The sequence below is a fragment of the Miscanthus floridulus genome, chromosome 10 (genome assembly GCF_019320115.1).
Source record: "Miscanthus floridulus cultivar M001 chromosome 10, ASM1932011v1, whole genome shotgun sequence".
Lineage (NCBI taxonomy): Eukaryota > Viridiplantae > Streptophyta > Magnoliopsida > Poales > Poaceae > Miscanthus > Miscanthus floridulus.
Window position 1 is genome coordinate 105306518 of NC_089589.1, and position 14484 is coordinate 105321001.

At 42.0% G+C, this 14484-nt stretch overlaps 2 pseudogenes; one reads left to right on the plus strand and one right to left on the minus strand.

Annotated features, from left to right (window-relative positions):
* Positions 1 to 1752: 1752 nt before the first annotated feature.
* LOC136489188 (protein FAR1-RELATED SEQUENCE 5-like) lies at positions 1753 to 6054 on the minus strand (annotated as a pseudogene).
* Positions 6055 to 8989: 2935 nt separating this feature from the next.
* On the plus strand, positions 8990 to 10016 carry LOC136489190 (hydroquinone glucosyltransferase-like; annotated as a pseudogene).
* Positions 10017 to 14484: the final 4468 nt, after the last annotated feature.

Sequence of the window (14484 nt, forward strand, 5' to 3'; positions counted from 1 at the left end):
AACTTGATAGCTAACACAAATTCTTAATGCAGAGTAGTGAAATGACCGCTAGAAAGGCTAAAAATTAATTTCTTTTTCTACCAAAATAATATAGGAATAGATTATATACAAAAGGAAAATCCTGCAGGCAAACATAAGCCTGCATAATGTAGGTTTGAGCTTACCAAACAAAGGCATGAACCTCTCATTTCCTTACCTCTAAGCTCCTCTAAAAGCATGGAAAGGTCGCAGCAAAACATGATAATATCATGCCTTAGTTGATTGCAATGCTTTTATTATTCTTCTCAGCCGTAGCAGTTTCTGGTTCAAAGCTAAGCTCCCAGGTCGGCCAGTAGTGAAGGTCCTGTTTCAGAGTAAGTACACGAGGCATTCCATTCAAATGGACGGTCCTCACTCTAACAAATTCACCATCTTCGAGACCCTAACCAAATAAATAGTTCAGATATTAATTCAAATCAATCAGTTTTCATCTAATTTTAATGCCACACACAAGCAGTGACCAGAATAAATTTGGCAGATCCAAATCTTTAGTAGATAAACACTTGCAGATTTACATATTAAGTTGAAGAAATGTTTATCATGACTGATTAAAGATGGTTTTTAATATTGCATACACAACTTTGTAAGGGAATCTCACCTAGCAACATAAACACCATGATCATCTTCTGGCAAAAAGCCTAGTGCACGCACTGCTGAATGAGGATCCTGGATAATGCATCCACACCAATTAACCATTCGGTTTGTACCACTGCTGAATGAGTCATATAAGAAGAGACAATGAAGAGACAGGTCTAATCTACCTTGTTTTCAGAACTGCAGCGCGTGTATGAACTATTAAGTAATAACCTCATGATTACTTTTGGTTAAAAATTAACTACACCGACACACACAAATGTAACTGTCAACTGGGCAATTAAGATCTCAATGAACGACAGAGCTCATCTAATATATTATGAATGCTGTGTAGCATCAAGTTCGTACTTAAAATCTGCAATTATTAAGTCCGTGAGTGTGTGTAGGAAACAATTAGAAATTTCTCATATATGGCTTCCTTATCACAAAGTTTCAGTAATTTCATTCAACTGAACATAAGTATCCAAGATGAATGCAGATAAGTGTTGAACCATCTCAATGGGAATCCGACAATGGGGGAACTTGTGGGACAATGGGAGTATCAATTGAACAATACTACTGCAGTAAGAATGATCAGAAAAGGAAAACGATACTTTTTTAGCTGCGAAAAAATTATGTTGGTCTTTCAATTTATCCGGCTACAAAATCAGGTATTCTTTGGATGCAGTGAATAAACCGATATTCATATAGTTTCCCTGAATCTATTTCCTTCAATAATTCAAATTCACCAAATTGACACCAACTGTACTTGACGATCTGCTACCTATCAAGGCCTGCCTGTGCATGCTGCTAAGCTGGCATATTAGTCCCGTTTATTTATAATAATGCAACTAATTCTCCACCATAGGGTGTTTTAATATCGTGACATTCCTGTCCTCACGAGAAAACAAGGATAAAGCATTGATCCATCCAGCAATCGTGTGCATCCCTCTATGCCTATTAGAGGCAGAAATTCAAGATGATTGCAAATTTACAATTTACCTGACGAATTCTAATTCTAACACTACAATTTTTGAGATAGAAGAAGGCAATACAGAGCACGATTGATCGACGGAGGAAACACGAGATCGACGAAAGGGACACCTAGCCTAGTGTGGAATTGATTGATGCATAAGTAGATCAGTATAAGTGCATACCCTGGAGATAGTCGCAGTTCTCGGCCTCCTTGCGCACGACGTCGACGACGGCGTTGATGAGCTCGGCGCCGTCGATGTAGTGGCCCTTGGCCCAGTTGTTTCCGACATCGGACTGGGCGTAGAAGAAGTTGTCGGGGCAGAAGATGCCGCCGAAGGGACAGCAAGGCTGCAGGCGGTAGCGGCGAGGCTACAGCACGAGCAGGCGGATGGGACGGCGAAGCTAGAGCACGGGCAGGCGGCGTGCAGGAGGTAGCGGCGGCCGGCGGGACGGCAGGCAGTAGCGGCAGCCGGCAGGATACGCGCAGGCGGTAGTGGCGGCCGATAGGATCGGAACCGCATGGCTGTGCGGTCAGAGACGTCATGGGGCGGTTTCTCCGTGTCGTTTGGAAGGAATTTTTTTTTGAAGGAAACTTATTTGTTTTTTTTGGTCAGTTTGGAATTTGATCCTGGCCTCCTGGGTCTCATGCGGTGCGTCGCGTACAAGCGGTATGCGGGATGCGGAGGGCGCAGATTCTCTAACTTGGTTAAGAAAAGTCACCGGTGACTTTGGCCGTTCCAGATGCCACTCAATTTACATCCAACGGCTGCCGCTCCTCTGAACTACTTTCCACATATAGCAGTCAGCTCACAAGAAGATTATGGCCCAAACAAAGCCCATATTTGGAGAAATAAGCCCAGCTTGACCGGAGAGACAAATAAAACGAGAATAGCGGCTAATTCAATGCATAAACATATACGGACACTATTTTTAGTGCAAATTTAACAACCATTTCACTTAAATATTTTGCATAGCGCTCATGCTCCAAAATAACCCCAGCCACTTTTACTACATCAATTTGCACTGTTTAGCCAAATAATTGCAGCAAGTGTTAACCACGTTCACCCCAAAAGAACAAAATATCCTTCCCCTGCAGCAACGATTAGGGTCCTAGAGGAAATCATCAATGTTACTAAGTCCCTGGAAACACAAAGGAAAAGTTGAAAAAATTTAATATTTAAACTAATTCTACAAGTTGAAAAAGACAAATATTGAAACTACCATCAACAAATTGGTGTAGCCAGTGAAGACATTGCTAGCATCATCCATTGATACTTGTGTTTCTACAGCTACACTATTTTCTCCATGCTGCATAAATCATCCAAACTTGAAATTTAGCAAGTACTAGTGAATAGAAACATTATTTTGGAAAGGGTTTCAGCAACATACGTTGGATTTATTTGGCACCTTTTTCTTGTACTTTCGTGTCTTGTCCAGCCAACTTCGTTTCCGCTTTGAACTTTTTGGTTGAACCTCTTTTTTCCTTAGGCATGCAGCTCCAAGGAAATCTTCATCTTGTTGAACATCAGGTTGGAGTTGGACATTATATGAATCAGACAAAATGCTTGTAGGTGCACTAATTTTGTCCTGTAGTTGCTTACCAAGACAATCAAGTGCATCATCTACCAATAGGCAACACTCTGGAGAGCTTGCTGCTTGATATGCCAGATTCAGAAACTTGTGAGACATATACTTATATCGAAGCATTGCATCTAATTTTGGATCTTCGATGATTCTCCTTCCTTTATTATCTTGTACAGTTTCATACCTTGCTCCCCTTGTCCAACGCTTCAGCACATAATGGTCAGGCAATAGTTTGATATTCATCAAGTCAAGAACTTTCGATCCATGGCTACACAATACACCTGTCCTTTCAAATTGGTTGCAGCTACATGAAACTTTTTGCTCCAAAGGATCACCTACAACTATGCGCTCTTGTTCAGAACTTAAATCACCATCAGATCTCACAATAGAAATAGCATGTGTTATTTTCATGCAATGGTCTAGTACATGCAGCCATGGATCTTTCATACTCAGCTTGGAATGCTTCAAATATTTGGGGGGGTGTAAAGTTTACTTGCTTGCACTAACATAGGTGTCTTCATTCTTATTCTTGGTAGCTTTTTCCTAGCTTCAAATTCTTCATCTAGTTCCTTGTTTCTTTTTCCTTGCACTGCCCTTTCAAAGTGCTTTAAGAACCTAATGATGTCAAAATCTGATTTCAGATGTTGTTTCAAGTCACTATTGAAACTCTCACTTAATTGTGTGCTTCTCATTCCCAATGTAAAAACATCCCTCATGTAACATTCAGCCCATTTCTCCTTAAACTTGTAGATGCTATCCAGCCATAATGACTTATTCTTATCCACCTTATTTCTCATGCTGTCAAATGCTTCTTCAAAGGCCTCCTTGTCCTCAATATTATACATGCAAGCACTGAAATCTAAGAGGATATGAGATTCTTCATTTTCATCATTTTTATTGTTGCTCAAGTGCTTGACAGCATTCTGCATTATATGAAAAGTACACAACCCATGCCATGCATCTACAAATACCTCCTGAATTGCATTTCCCATTGCAGCGTCTTGGTCAGTAAATATAGTTCTGGGTTCCTTTCCATTGTGTGCAGCTAGAAAGGCCTTAAATAACCATGTGAAAGAAGCACATGTTTCATCAAATAAAATTGCTGCTCCAAAAACAATGGTCTCTCCTAAACTGATTGAATCCAACAAAAACACCAAACGGACCTATATTCTTTGTTTGTGCCAAAGGTGGTGTCAAAGGTGACAACATCTCCAAAGTGTGCATAATCAATTATCATCTTTGCATCTGCCCAGAAAATATTGGTTATCTGTTCTTCATTGTCCAATTGCAAAGCATAGTGGAAAGAAGGATTGTCAGCGATCTTGTCTCGAAAATACTTCAACATGCTTCCAGCCTGGCCATAAGCCAACTCCCTTTGACGCCGACTCTGCAAGTAATTTTTATGATCACGACAAGTGTAGCTGAGATTTATGGGTCCTCCAACTTGGCGACAAGCCAACTCATGTGCCACTTTTGGCCTAATTCCAGAATCATCAGCTGCCTCAATTTCAAAAGCCTGTACTTCTGAAATCTTCCTCTGTGATGTCATCAAATGAACGGTTTGCGGCAAGTGAAGAACATGATTGTGTGCAAGCAATAGATCAAATACTTCATAATTTCCAGCCACATGATCTAATGTTAGACCCATCCGAACTGGACAACATGTCCTTGTTTCAGCTTGAGGATTTTTGGTGGCATGATCCCTCTTGTCCTGTGCTCTTCGACCTTCCTTAGCACACACATATCTACAAGATGTTGCCTTTCCATCAGTACCAACATTTGTGTACCTCTTCCTGACCTCAAAACCTGCATGACCTCCATAATCAATCCAAAAAGACCAAGCATCCTCCAAGTTCCTGAATTTCTGACCAATCCAAGGTAACTAAGTAGGATTCACATTCTCCCTACATGAAAAATAAATGTATATTTATTGCAAGGCACGTTTGGATGCAAACAAAGAAAAATAAATTAAAAGGTAAACCTAACTTACTTGTTTGGTTTTGCCATGTATGAATCGGAAGACTGAAAGAGAAAAAGTTGATTTTGGTTACCTGTAAGCAAGGTCTGAATCAACGAGTACTACACAAAAACAAGCAGGTCTAAATTTTTGACTTACAAAAAATAAGCCTGAAAGATGAAAGATTGATTTTGGCTACCTGTAGAAAAGCAAGATCACGTGAAGGAAGATGGCGAGCTCCAACGACAGACCTCTGCCCAGGCCAGAATTTCGCGACGACGACGTTGCTGCTGTCGTCCACGCGCAACAGCAGCAGCAACAGCTATCACACGTACCAGATCGGCAACACGCGCTCGCTGCTCCCTGTTGACGAGATGACTGTGTCTAGCCGCCATCGGCGGCGCTTGCCATCCGCCGGGCGAAACAAAATCTGGCGCCAAAAATGTGTCGTCGCTGCTTATTTACCCGCCAAAAATACATAGCGCCTGTAGTCAACCGATTCCACTTCTCGCGAGCTGGGCCTTTGTTTGGGCTGTCAAATGGGCTGAGCTAATTGATTCTTGAAACCTTTGTGAAAGAGAACCGTTGGATGAGGAATGAATGGAATCGGGACGAGGAGAAGTCACCGGTGACTTTTGTTCTTCAAGTTAGAGAATCTGCGCCGGATGCGCGAGCCTTGCGTTGAAGCCTTGGCGTGGGAGATCCAAATAACATTAGCCATTAGATTGAGTTGAAGCCTGTGAGCAGGGATTAGGAGCCATAGATTTTAATGATGTTGAAATTCTGGGTACAATTTCGTTGGTGTACAATGATTAGAGTCTCTCAGCGGGGGACGTTTTTTTGGAGACCTAGTATAGTTTTGATTGGTCCCTTATAGTAGAGATGACACATTGTACCATCCCAATGTGCAGCGTGTAGTAGGACATGGCGAAATGCACAAGGTCAATGCAGTCAATTCTTGTCGGTGTTTCATACCGTCGACTAGTAAATTTGTGATTGTGCATATGTTTGAATGGCTTAGCACTAGGGGGACTCGAGATTTATACTGGCTCTATGTCTAGTCGAGGGTGATGAATTGTGTTCTTGAGCCCAAGGTAGTAGGAGTTACAAAATGGTGACACTTCAATGGTTGTGAGAGCTTCCAAGAGGTAGTCTAAGAAGTTGTCGAACAGGCAGTCAAAGAAGTCGAAGAAAGGGAGCCCATGTCGCCCCTCATATAGCGAAGGGGCAGTGTCTCAACAGAGAGGAAAGAGAGAGGGGTCCTATACATTGCCCAATCTTCGATGGGCCCCTTGGACTAGTGCCAATGCATCCGGTCTTTGCTACGGGTGCCATCCTGCTGTGGTCGTGGAGGAGATCATGGGCGCAACTGGCTACAGGCGGCCATGCCTATGTCGAAGTTGGTGGAACTGGTCTACCATAGTGGTTGATAAGTCATGTCCCGTCTTCTTATTTTGCACTAGATTGACATAGGACTGGGTGTGTTGTGCCCCGTGCTCCATGCCATGTGGACATGGTTGTCCTATCATCAGGGGCGGATCTACAGGGGGCTGAGGGGGCTCCAGCCCCCCTACAGCTGGTGCATCAATGGAAATATGGGGAGGGTGAGGGAGAAGAAGAGGTGGAGGAAAGAAGAAAAATGGAGAGAGAGAGAGAGAAGAAGAAGAAGAGATCAGCCCCTCCTTCAATCCTGTTCTGCATCCACCACTGCCTGTCATGGGTACCGTCTGTTCCATGACTTTGGCTTGGTGGTGACGGAACCTGTAATTGTTTGACCTGGTGCCCACTTTGGTGGGCTCCTTGTAGGGTTCCGCATAGCTTGGGTGAACTTGGGGCGGGGGTAGTTCCTCAACCTCGAGGTCAGGGTTCACTCATCCTTTGTTTCGGTTGCCTTACTACTATAGCAGACCTATCATAGCCGGTTCGAAACTCCCTATCATCGTCAGTTTGGGCACTCAACAATGAATACTCGACAGTGATGGCGTGGTCATCACAGCCGGTTTGCAACTGGTGGTGATAATATATTATCACTGTCGGTTTGTCTTACCAGCCGGCGGTGATTAGGATTTCTAGAAATCCAAAAAATTAGACCAAAGAATAGCAAAAATTTTGTTTTAATCCCGTGAAGCCCCCACTGTTGCGAGTCGCAAGTCACAAGTCACATGATTTTTCGCTCGAAAATCCGTGTGCTACGTGGTGCTGGGACTCAAACCCAAGACCTTTGTCCTCGCGCATAGCTCCTCTAATAACTCCACCCATAAGTCACTTGTGTCTATATAGCATATCCATTCCCCTAGTATTCACTTTTTAGAATTTTAAAATGAATATTTAGGACCCTAAATGACTTCAGATGAAAAACTCATATAAACTACAAATTTGTTGTTTTAATCGAGATCTACAAGTTTAATTTTGTTCATTTCGCCATCCGAGGTCATTCGATAAATTTGAATTTCAAATCGTCAAAACTTCAGCCATACTTTTGGGACCTTAAATGATTTAAATTGAAAATTCATCAATAACAACCGAGGTCATTTGAATATTTTGAATTTAAAAATTTTAGAACTTCTAATGAAAAAGTTGTCACCTACAAAGTTGTACATCTCATCAAGATCTAAATCTTTGCTTTTGGTAGTTTTCCATTTGAGGCAGTTTGTATAGTTCGAAAAAATGAATTTCAAAATTTGAGAGCTTTAAATAGAATTTTGGGACCGTAAATGATTTAAAATAAAAACGTGATCAACTAAAAAGTTGTATCATCGAGATCCACAACTTTGATATAAACTTTGTTTTCATCCAACTTTATTTTAAAAAGTTAAGAATTTTATTGTGCTGCAGCATAGTTATCACCGTCGTATCATAAAACAAGATGACGGTGAAAAACGCCTTCACCGTCGGTTCGTACGGCGAGCCGCCAGTGATGAGAAGCATATCATCACCGCCGGTTGGTGGTGCAAACCGGCTATAACGATGGACTATCACTTCAGGTTGGTAATGCGAACCAACGGTGATACTTATCAATGCCAACGTTCGTTCTTACGCACCGACGGTGATACTCTCATCCCGCCGGTTGTAATTAAAACGGCGGTGATAGAGGCGTTTGGGATGACAAGATCTGCAGTAGTGTATGTTCAAAAGTTTGATATAGTAGTTTGAAAAACGTCTTCACCGTCGGTTTGTACGGCGAGCCGGCAGTGACGAAGAGCTGTACATGTTTGTATCACCTATGACATCGACAATGAAGGTGATGAATACGTTACTGGCCCGCCTCCGTATATTGGCTAGGTTGCATAGCAAAGCTACCTTTATACTTTTTTTATGCCTTGTATATGACAGGCAAGCATCAATTGAACAAAAAATTAGACCGGGATGGAGTGAGTATATATATATCTAACTTATGGATATCAATGAAACTATTATTGTAACTTCTAATATGTATTGATCTATTTTCTAATTGCAACTTGTTTGGAGATCCGAATATTAATTTCTTTATAGTTTTTCTTTACTCATTTTTTTGTTCTACATAAACTAATTTATTTGCATTTTTTGCAACTCGTACGAAAGACAAATTGCTATTTTCTACCATTTCTCGGATTTTCTTTTCGTTTTAATCATATTATCAGTGTCTTTATTGACTTTGACTGAGTACGGTTGTTTGAGAGTCATGGAAACGTCAACCTGCGTAGGATAGGTGCATGTGACGTGAGGTATCATGTCACAGTCGAAGCTACGGCGTAAGCCGCCGCCGCGGCCATATGCTGACAACCGAGCCGGAGGCCAACAGCCATGTATATGTATATTTGTGTTTCACGTATATACCCGTATATACATATAATATACTAGTGTTTTCTATACATTTTAGGTATGGCGGAGACCGCCCGCCTCGTCGCGTTCGTCGCCGACCAGTTCGGGATGGACTCGTTGGACGCCGCGCGCGACGCCGGCGTGGGGACGCGCTGCCTCTTCATGCCCATGAACCTGCACGCGCTCTCGCTCTCTCCCGGGGTCGGACATACCCTCGCCGCTCCAGGACAGGTCCAACCCTTCGTACACGGTGATGCTTCTTCATCCTGGTCAACTCCTTCGACGCCGTCGAGCCTGAGGTCGCCGAGGTGCTTCGCCAGCCAGAGCCCGGCCGGCCGCCTGTGTACCCTATCGGCCCGCTGATACGGCAGTTCGTCGGCAGTAGCACCGATGCCAACGGCACGCTTCCACGCTCCCCGCGTGCGGCGTGCCTGGAGTGGCTCGATCGGCAGTCGGGCAGGTCGGTCATCTTTGTCTCGTTCGGCTCCGCCGGCTCGCTGCCAAAGGAGCAGATGCACGAGCTCGCGCTTGGGCTGGAGCTCAGCGCGCAGCGCTTCCTCTGGGTGGTGCGAAGCCCCAGCGACGAGGGTACACTCAGTGACAATTACTACAACGCAGAGAGAGCAAGAAGGAAGGACCCCTTCGCCTACCTGCCGGAAGGATTCCTGGAGAGGACAAAGGACGTGGGTCTCTTGGTGCCGTCGTGGGCACCGCAGACACAGGTGCTTGCCCACAGTGCCACCGGAGGTTTCCTGACGCATTACGGGTGGAAATCCACGGTAGAGAGCCTGGTGCACGGCGTGCCGATGGTGGCCTGGCTGTTCGTCGAGCAGCGGCTTAACGCGGTGATGCTGTCCGAGGGGGTAGGAGCTGCGAATCTGCGATACGTTTGCCCGAGAGGAAGGATAAGGAGATCATCGCAGCGGTGGTGGGGGAGTTGATGGCAGGGGAAGCGAAGGGTGCCATGGTGCGGGTGAAGGTGGCCGAGCTGCAGAAGGCTGCGGCAGAGGGACTCCGTGAGTGTGGCGCCGCCACGACGGCACTTGATGAGGTGGTGGAGAAGTGGGAAGCCGATGAAGCGAACTAGAAGGTGTCCGATCGAGAACACCTAGCATTTCAATCCTCTGCCTATCGTGTCGTGTGTCCACAGTTTTGTGTCTAAATCATGATTTGAAAAAAATCCCCTCGTCTACCCTACGTCAAAGCACATGTCTAAGGTCAGTCCAGTCTTACAGGAGCTGCGGTGCCACTGTCTATGGGTGGGGTAGAGGTTCGGGGGTTTTATCGACCTATGTGAGAACGTGTTTTTCTTAAGCACAATGCACGGGGCTGTCTTACCCTGCGGGTCGAATTTTTTTGTCATTGTTCAATGTCCATGCTATTGAACCTCCCTTAATTAGTTAATTATATGTATGCATGCATGGATTAAGTTTCTAGAAAGAACCAGTGCGCTTGCTTCTTACTACATGTGGAGGGTTCAAGACATTTCTTATTATTGGCGATGATGAATAGAGTCTACCAAATTAAAGGCCAGATGAAAGACCAGTGCGCTTGCTTCTTACTACATGTGGAGGGTTCAAGACATTTCTTATTATTGGCGATGATGAATAGAGTCTACCAAATTAAAGGCCAGATGAATTTCTTGAATTTCTCTTTTTTCGTAGCGTATCTTGTGAGAATTAACATGGTGCCTCCGCTGATATCTCTATTCAGTAATAGTAAGAAGTAAGATATGTATGCATGGCTTAAGTTTCTAGAAAGAACCAGTGCTCTCGCTTCTTACATGTGATGGTTTTGAGAGATTCACGATGTTTATTTGATCTTCATTTGTGTCGGTCATGTTAATCGTTTGAATATGTCCATAGAACATGCGTCGTCATAGATTATTTTACCGCCAAAATAATGTATTATTCTTCTAGGTAGAAAAGATCAAGGATGACAGCCTAACTCTACTACAGATTCAACCTTCACTGCTGGTCCATTACTGCCGGTTGCTAGTGAATCGGTAATGATAACTCTTCAGTACCGGTTAGCTTCAAATCAGAAAATGATTATGGGTCCCCAAAAACTGGTAGTGAAGGTCAATATTATTACTGGTTGGTGGCTAGAATTGACAGTGTCACTGCCGGTTCGTGGCTTGAACCGACAGTGGTGTTGTGCTATCACTATAGGCTTTTGGCTTGAACCAGCAGTGGTGTTGTGCACACTACAAAGCCTACGTCCTTCTCCCTCCTTCCACCCATCCCGAGCACACTCGGCCAAGGAGGCGCCTTTCCCCAACTCTCCCTCCATTGCTGCAGCTATTCTTCACCAAAATGCTCAATGAAGGTCTTGGATTTTCAAGCATGGGCATGATCTTCTTGCTTTAAGGTTAGTAACAATCATCCACTCCTTTGAAATTGTAGCTTTTCAATTGTTTTGATGGCTCGATTGCTTCTCATTCTAGTCATTTCTCCATTTAGAGAGCACTTTTCAATTGGATCTTTAGGAAGGCATTCAAATCGTGGTGAATCCATCTTCCAAATGGTTGGTCTCTGTATGAACACATTATAATTCCTAGCAAATTACATGGTGGTTTTGATGATTGTATATATGTAATGCTTTAGTTTTGTATGGACTAGTGTAGAGTTTTTTTTTCAATAGGGCTACTGATTTCAATTTTGATGACCAAACCTATTGTTTGGCGCTATAATTATTGTTCATGATTAAGTCTCTAATTTTTATTTTTTGTTCACCAAAAAACTGGCAGTGATGATAGGAATAGCACTGCTGGCTCAAGTACCGAGCCGACAGTGTTGCCCAAATCAATACTACCGGTTAGAGCCCTGAACCGGAAGTGATCACAGGAACAACACTGCTGCTCGGGTGATGAACCAACTATGTTGTTTTCCTCAACACTATCGGTTGGTACCACGAATCGGCAATGTTGGCTCAACATAACACTGCCAGCTTGGGTAACGAACAAGCAGTGAAGTTCATTATCACTTCTGCTTAAAAAACCGACAGTGATGTGAACCCTCCATCACTGTCAATTTGGTTGTGCCGGTTCAAAATCTAGCACTAAAAGGGGGTTTTGAACCAGCAGTGATGTGCCGATCTGGGGTAGTGTAAAACATTGCAAAAATAAACAGTACAAAAAACCCAAGGATGATGCCGTAAATCATTGCAAAACTTTTTAGAAAGGTTGTCGGCACTAAACGAAGACATACAATACAGTACAAATGCACTTGTTGGAAAACAAGCAATGGTGTAAACTAGAAAAATAGCAAGCATAATCACTGGTAAGGAGCTTCAAGATTTACTGGAAAGGTCCTAATAAAAAAAGGTTTCTTGACAAGTCCAACATGGTCAGGCTAATTGGCATGGGAGGAATTGGACCAGTTAATTGGTTTGAACCAAGTAAGAGTTGTTGTACGAACTTGTGTTCCATGTTTGCTGGCAACCTTCCGTGGATTTAATTGTTGGAGATGTCCAAATAAATGGTCTTTGAAAAGGTACTGCAAAACGAAGACAATATATCATTTATACCTGTGTTGAAAATATCAAGGCGATTAATATCCACCATCGATGAGGATGAATGGACGGCAACGGAGCGGTGCTGCATGGAGGTACTGTGCAGTACGACTGCATAGATTTTTTTTTCCACCACAGAAAAAATTTCTATGCAGTCGTGCTGCATGGCATCTCTCCGTGCAGCACCGCTCAAGACCGTTAATGGGCTGTGCTGAATGCCGTGGAAACGTTGATGGGCTATGCTGCATGGGCTGTGTTGCATGCCGTGAAAACGTTGGTGGGCTGGAACATTGGGTTGCCTACAGTGCCACCGGAGGGTTCCTGACGCATTGCGGGAGGAACTCCACGCTAGAGAGCCTGGTGCACGGCGTGCCGATGGTGGCCTGGCCGTTGTTCGCCGAGCAAAGGCTAAACGCGGTGGTGCACGCGCTGATGAAGCGAACTAGAAGGTGCCCGATCGAGAACACCTAGCATTGCAATCCTCTGCCCAGAGTATGTCTGCAGTTTTAAGTCCAAATCTCATGAGTTGTATGTTCTTGAATCTCCCGTAATTATATGTACTGGTCCATCAACCAGTGCTATCTCACGTGTTAGAATTTTATGAGATATAATGAGTAGATACTGTTTAATAATTCATTCGTTCCAAATTATAAGATGTTTTGGCTTTTCTAGATATATCTTTCTTACTATGTATATGGACAATACATCTAAGTGTACAACAAAAGTATGTATTTAGAAAACTCAAGACGTCTTATAATTTGTAATAGAGAGAGTATATCTGATTAATAAAGAATTACTTATATTAAACTGTATGTTTTTATCTTTGTTTATTTTCTAACATAATATACATAGTAGATACTCTATAGTCTTATCTAGTTATCATAAACTTATTAACTACTATTTTTTTCAAGGAACTAATATATATATATATATATATATATATATATTTTATCCATATTCATATTTTTCCTTTGCATGACACCTCCTATATATTTTAAATATGCAGTTACTTTGAACCTTTATCATTAATCATGGTGGCTCTTGTTGCATCATGTATCTTATGAAGCCATGAATCTAAATTTTGATTTTTCAAATTTTATTCTTATCAACTTCTATGGATTTTTTTTATCTCAAGTTAAGTTGAAACTCTTGTTCTTATTGTATCTTTCATTAACTCTCCGTTTTACATTTTTTAAAATAAGGATTTCAGGCCATAGAGTATGTTCTTAAGTACTATAATAGCATAAGCCATTATTTGAAACATCTACCATATCACTTAAGATAAATCATAGAACTTGAAATGAGATCTCAAATAGGGGTAGCTATGCTAACCTCAAGAGAATTTTAATACTTATACCTTATATTGATTGACATTTTATTCTAAAGTATTCTTAAAGGGTTAGGAAAATATAGCACCAGTGGTCTCTACTTCTCAAGATGATTAAATTTTCCTATCAAGGATTCATATTTGGAGTTATGGTTATACTATCAATATGGACATGTCAATCATTTTAGTAAAAATACATAAATATATCGAAAGTAATAGTCTATATAAATTATAGTTATGGTTATATGTTTTTAAATAATTTGTTAGTATCATTAGTACATGAGTTGTTAAGAAATTATTTTTTATGTGATGAAACATAACATATATATTTTATTACTCATGAATGTTGGCACGACACATATATTTACTCTAATCAAATCTTGCTATACTAATATTGATAGAGGTGGGTAATGTAGAAATATATATATACTCTGTTTGTTATCTAAATAAATAACAAATTTTATTAAATTAAAAACAAATATAAGTTCAACAACAATGAGTGTGCATTCATGCTGTTGCATAATATTTTGTATTGCTTGGTTTGAAGTTGGATTTCGAATTGAGTCAAAATTTCATTTTGAATTTGCTTTGGAAAAATTAGAAAAAAAAGAAGAAGGAAAAATAAATCTCCTTTCTCCTTCCTCTGTTTCTGGCCATGGTCATTCCTCCCCGCGCGGCCCATTTCTTTTCCAGGCCGTCGCTCTTCCTTCCCCTC